The 5,249-nt window shown below is 42.4% G+C and overlaps 1 non-coding gene across 1 annotated transcript; it reads right to left on the bottom strand.

The window, feature by feature from the left end:
- Positions 1-288: 288 nt before the first annotated feature.
- LOC148564664 (small nucleolar RNA R71) lies at positions 289-396 on the bottom strand. Its single transcript, XR_015885572.1, has one exon. It is a non-coding gene; the product is annotated as a small nucleolar RNA R71 (small nucleolar RNA).
- Positions 397-5,249: the final 4,853 nt, after the last annotated feature.

Raw genomic sequence — 5,249 nt, 5'->3', positions numbered from 1 at the left:
AATTTTGAGCTGAAACCTCAACTAGTTTCTCTGATGCAACAGAACTGCAAGTTTCATGGACTTCCATCTGAAGATCCCTTTCAGTTCTTAACTGAATTCTTGCAGATCTGTGATACTGTTAAGACTAATGGAGTAGATCCTGAAGTCTACAGGCTCATGCTTTTCCCTTTTGCTGTAAGAGACAGAGCTAGAGTGTGGTTGGATTCTCAACCCAGAGATAGCCTGAACTCTTGGGACAAGCTGGTCACGACTTTCTTAGCCAAGTTCTTTCCTCCTCAAAAGCTGAGCAAGCTTAGAGTGGATATTCAAACCTTCAGACAGAAAGAAGGTGAATCCCTCTATGAAGCTTGGGAAAGATACAAGCAGCTGACCAAAAAATGTCCTTCTGACATGCTTTCAGAATGGACCATCCTGGATATATTCTATGATGGTTTATCTGAGTTATCAAAGATGTCATTGGATACTTCTGCAGGTGGATCCATTCACCTAAAGAAAACGCCTGCAGAAGCTCAAGAACTCATTGACATGGTTGCTAATAACCAGTTCATGTACAATTCTGAGAGGAATCCTGTGAGTAATGGGACGCCTATGAAGAAGGGAGTTCTTGAAATTGATACTCTGGTTGCCATATTGGCTCAGAATAAAATATTGACTCAGCAAGTCAATATGATTTCTCAGAGTCTGAATGGAATGCAAGCTGCATCCAACAGTACTCAAGAGGCATCTTCTGAGGAAGAAGCTTATGATCCTGAGAACCCTACAATAGCAGAGTTAAAATACATGGGTGAACCATATGGAAACACCTACAAGCCATCATGGAGAAATCACCCAAATCTCTCATGGAAGGATCAAAAGCCTCAACAAGGCTTTAATAATGGTGGAAGAAACAGGTTTAGCAATAGTAAGCCTCTTCCATCATCCACTCAGCAACAGACAGAGAATTCTGAGCAGAATCCATCTAGCTTAGCAAATTTAGTCTCTGATCTATCTAAGGCCACTGTGAGTTTCATGAATGAAACAAGGTCTTCCATTAGAAATTTGGAAGCACAAGTGGGCCAGCTGAGTAAAAGGATCACTGAAATCCCTCCTAGTACTCTCCCAAGCAATACAAAAGAGAATCCAAAAGGAGAGTGCAAGGCCATTGACATAAGCACCATGGCCAAACTTGTAAGGGAAGGAGAGGACGTGAATCCCAAGGAGGAAGACCTCCTGGGACATCCAGTGGTCAATAAGGAGCTTCCCTCTGAGGAACCAATGGACTTTGAGGTTCATCTAGAGACCATAGAGATTCCATTGAACCTCCTTATGCCATTCATGAGCTCTGATGAGTATTCCTCTTCTGAAGAGAATGAGGATGTTACTGAAGGGCAAGCTGCCAAGTTCCTTGGTGCAATCATGAAGCTAAATGCCAAATTATTTGGTATTGAGACTTGGGAAGATGAACCTCCCTTGTTCACCAATGAACTAAGTGATCTGGATCAACTGACATTGCCTCAGAAGAGACAGGATCCTGGAAAGTTCATAATACATTGTACCATAGGCAGCATGATCTTCAAGGCTCTGTGTGACCTTGGTTCAGGGATAAACCTCATGCCCCTCTCTGTAATAGAGAAACTGGGAATTTATGAGGTGCAAGCTGCTAAAATCTCATTAGAGATGGCAGACAATTCAAGAAAACAGGCTTATGGACAAGTAGAGGACGTGTTAGTAAAGGTTGAAGGCCTTTACATCCCTACTGATTTCATAGTCTTGGATACTGGAAAGGAAGAGGATGAATCCATCATCCTAGGAAGACCTTTCTTAGCCACAGCAAGAGCTGTGATTGATGTGGACAGAGGAGAATTGATCCTTCAATTAAATAAGGACAACCTTGTGTTTACAACTCAAGGATCTCTCTCTGCATCCATGGAGAGGAAGCAGAAAAAGCTTCTCTCAAAGCAGAGTCACACAAAGCCCCCACAGTCAAACTCTAAGTTTGGTGTTGGGAAGCCACAACCAAACCCTAAGTTTGGTGTCAAACCCCCATATCCAAACTCTAAGTTTGGTGTTGGGAGGTTTCAACAAAGCTCTGCACATCTGTGAGGCTCCATGAGAGCCCAATGTCAAGCTATTGACATTAAAGAAGCGCTTGTTGGGAGGCAACCCAATGTTTTTCTAATTATATTTTTCTTAGTTATATGTCTTTATAGGTTCATGATCATGTGGAGTCACAAAATAAATATAAAAATTGAAAACGGAATCAAAAACAGCAGAAGAAAAATCACACCCTGGAGGAAGACCTTACTGGCGTTTAAACGCCAGTAAGAAGCATGTTTTGGGCGTTCAACGCCAGAACAGAGCATGGTTCTGGCGCTGAACGCCAGAAATGGGTAGCATTTGGGCGTTTGAATGCCAGAAATGCACCCTGGAGGAGAGCTGGCGCTGAACGCCCAGAACAAGCATGGTTCTGGCGTTCAACGCCAGAAATAGGCTACAAATGGGCGTTCAACGCCCAGAACAAGCACCAACCTGGCGCTGAACGCCCAGAGTTGTGTGCAAGGGCATTTTGTATGCCTAATTTGGTGCAAGGTTGTAAATCCTTGAACACCTCAGGATCTGTGGACCCCACAGGATCACCTCAGGATCTGTGGACCCCACAGGATCCCCACCTACCTCCACTCACTTCTTCTCACCCCTCTTTCACACAATCCCATAAACACTCTTCCCCAAAACCCTTCACCAATCACCTCAATCTCTCTTCCCCATCATCTCTTCACCACTCACATCCATCCACTCTTCCCCATAAACCTACCTCATAAACTCCACCTACCTTCAAAATTCAAAATCAATTTCCCACCCAAACCCACCCTAAATGACCGAACCTTAACCCCCCTCCCTTCCCTATATAAAGCCTTCCATTCTTCCTCATTTTCACACAACACAACCCTCTCTTCTCTTCTTGGCCGAAACACACCTCCCCCCTCTTCTCCATCTTTTCTTCTTCTTCTTCATCTTTTCTTTCTTCTCTTGCTCGAGGGCGAGCAAAATTCTAAGTTTGGTGTGGTAAAAGCATAAGCTTTTTGTTTTTCCATTACCATTGATGGCACCTAAGACCGGAGAATCCTCTAGAAAAGGGAAAGGGAAGACAAAAGCTTCCACCTCCGAGTCATGGGAGATGGAAAGGTTCATCTCCAAAGCCCATCAAGACCACTTCTATGATGTTGTGGCCAAGAAGAAGGTGATCCCCGAGGTCCCTTTCAAACTCAAAAGAAATGAGTATCCGGAGATCCGACATGAAATTCAAAGAAGAGGTTGGGAAGTTCTAACAAACCCCATCCAACAAGTCGGCATCCTAATGGTTCAAGAGTTCTATGCTAATGTATGGATCACTAGGAACCATGATCAAAGTAAGAACCCGAACCCAAGGAATTATCTCACCATGGTTCGGGGGAAATACTTAGATTTTAGTCCGGAAAATGTGAGGTTGGCGTTCAACTTGCCAAACATGGAAGAGAACGCACGCCCCTACACAAGGAGAGTCAACTTTGATCAAAGGTTGGACCAAGTCCTCATGGACATATGTGTAGAAGGAGCTCAATGGAAGATTGACTCAAAAGGCAAACCGGTTCAACTAAGAAGACTGGACCTTAAGCCTGTAGCTAGAGGATGGTTGGAGTTCATTCAATGCTCAATCATTCCCACTAGCAACCGGTCTGAAGTTACTATAGACCGGGCCATCATGATCCATAGCATCATAATTGGAGAAGAGGTGGAAGTTCATGAGATCATACCTCAAGAACTCTACAAAGTGGCTGACAAGTCCTCCACTATGGCAAGGTTAGCCTTTCCTCACCTCATCTGCCACCTATGCAATTCGGCTGAGATTGACATAGAGGGAGATATCCTCATTAAAGAGGACAAGCCCATCACTAAGAAAAAGATGGAGCAAGCAAGAGAGCCCATCCATGGAGCTCAAGAGGCGCATGAAGCTCATCACCATGAGATCCCGGAGATGCCTCAAATGCATTTTCCTCCATAAAACTATTGGGAGCAAATCAACACCTCCCTAGGAGAACTAAGCTCCAACATGGGACAATTAAGGGTGGAACATCAAGAGCACTCCATCATCCTTCATGAAATTAGAGAAGATCAAAAAGCAATGAGAGAGGAACAACAAAGACAAGGAAGAGACATAAAAGAGCTCAAGGACATCATTGGTTCCTCAAGAAGGAAACGCCACCATCACTAAGGTGGATTCATTCCTTGTTCTTATTTCTTCTGTTTTTCGTTTTCTATGTTAAGTGCTTATCTATGTTTGTGTCTTCATTACATGATCATTAGTAGTTAGTAACTTTGTCTTAAAGTTATGAATGTCCTATGAATCCATCACCTCTCTTAAAGGAAAACTGTTTTAATTCAAAAGAACAACAAGTACATGAGTTTCGAATTTATCCTTGAACTTAGTTTAATTATATTGATGTGGTGACAATGCTTTTTGTTTTCTGAATGAATGCTTGAACAGTGCATATGTATTTTGAAGTTGTTGTTTAAGAATGTTAAATATGTTGGCTCTTGAAAGAATGATGACAAAGAGACATGTTATTTGATAATCTGAAAAATCATAAAAATGATTCTTGAAGCAAGAAAAAGCAGCAAAGAACAAAGCTTGCAGAAAAAAAAATAGGCAAAAAAAAATAGAAAGAAAAAGAAAAAGCAAGCAGAAAAAGCAAGCAGAAAAAGCCAATAACCCTTAAAACCAAAAGGCAAGGGCAATAAAAAGGATCCCAAGGCTTTGAGCATCAGTGGATAGGAGGGCCTAAAGGAATAAAATCCTGGTCTAAGCGGCTAAACCAAGCTGTCCCTAACCATGTGCTTGTGGCATGTAGGTGTCAAGTGAAAACTTGAGACTGAGCGGTTAAAGTCAAGGTCCAAAGCAAAAAAAAAAAAAAAAGAAGAGTGTGCTTAAGAACCCTGGACACCTCTAATTGGGGACTTTAGCAAAGCTGAGTCACAATCTGAAAAGGTTCACCCAATTATGTGTCTGTGGCATTTATGTATCCGGTGGTAATACTGGAAAACAAAGTGCTTGGGGCCACGGCCAAGACTCACAAAATAGCTGTGTTCAAGAATCATCATACTGAACTAGGAGAATCAATAACACTATCTGAACTCTGAGTTCCTATAGAAGCCAATCATTCTGAACCTCAATGGATAAAGTGAGATGCCAAAACTATTCAAGAGGCAAAAAGCTATAAGTCCCGCTCATATGA

Source organism: Arachis ipaensis, chromosome B5 (genome assembly GCF_059453495.1).
Source record: "Arachis ipaensis isolate K30076 ecotype BB chromosome B5, ASM5945349v1, whole genome shotgun sequence".
NCBI lineage: Eukaryota > Viridiplantae > Streptophyta > Magnoliopsida > Fabales > Fabaceae > Arachis > Arachis ipaensis.
This window is presented reverse-complemented; position numbering and strand designations above follow the sequence as displayed.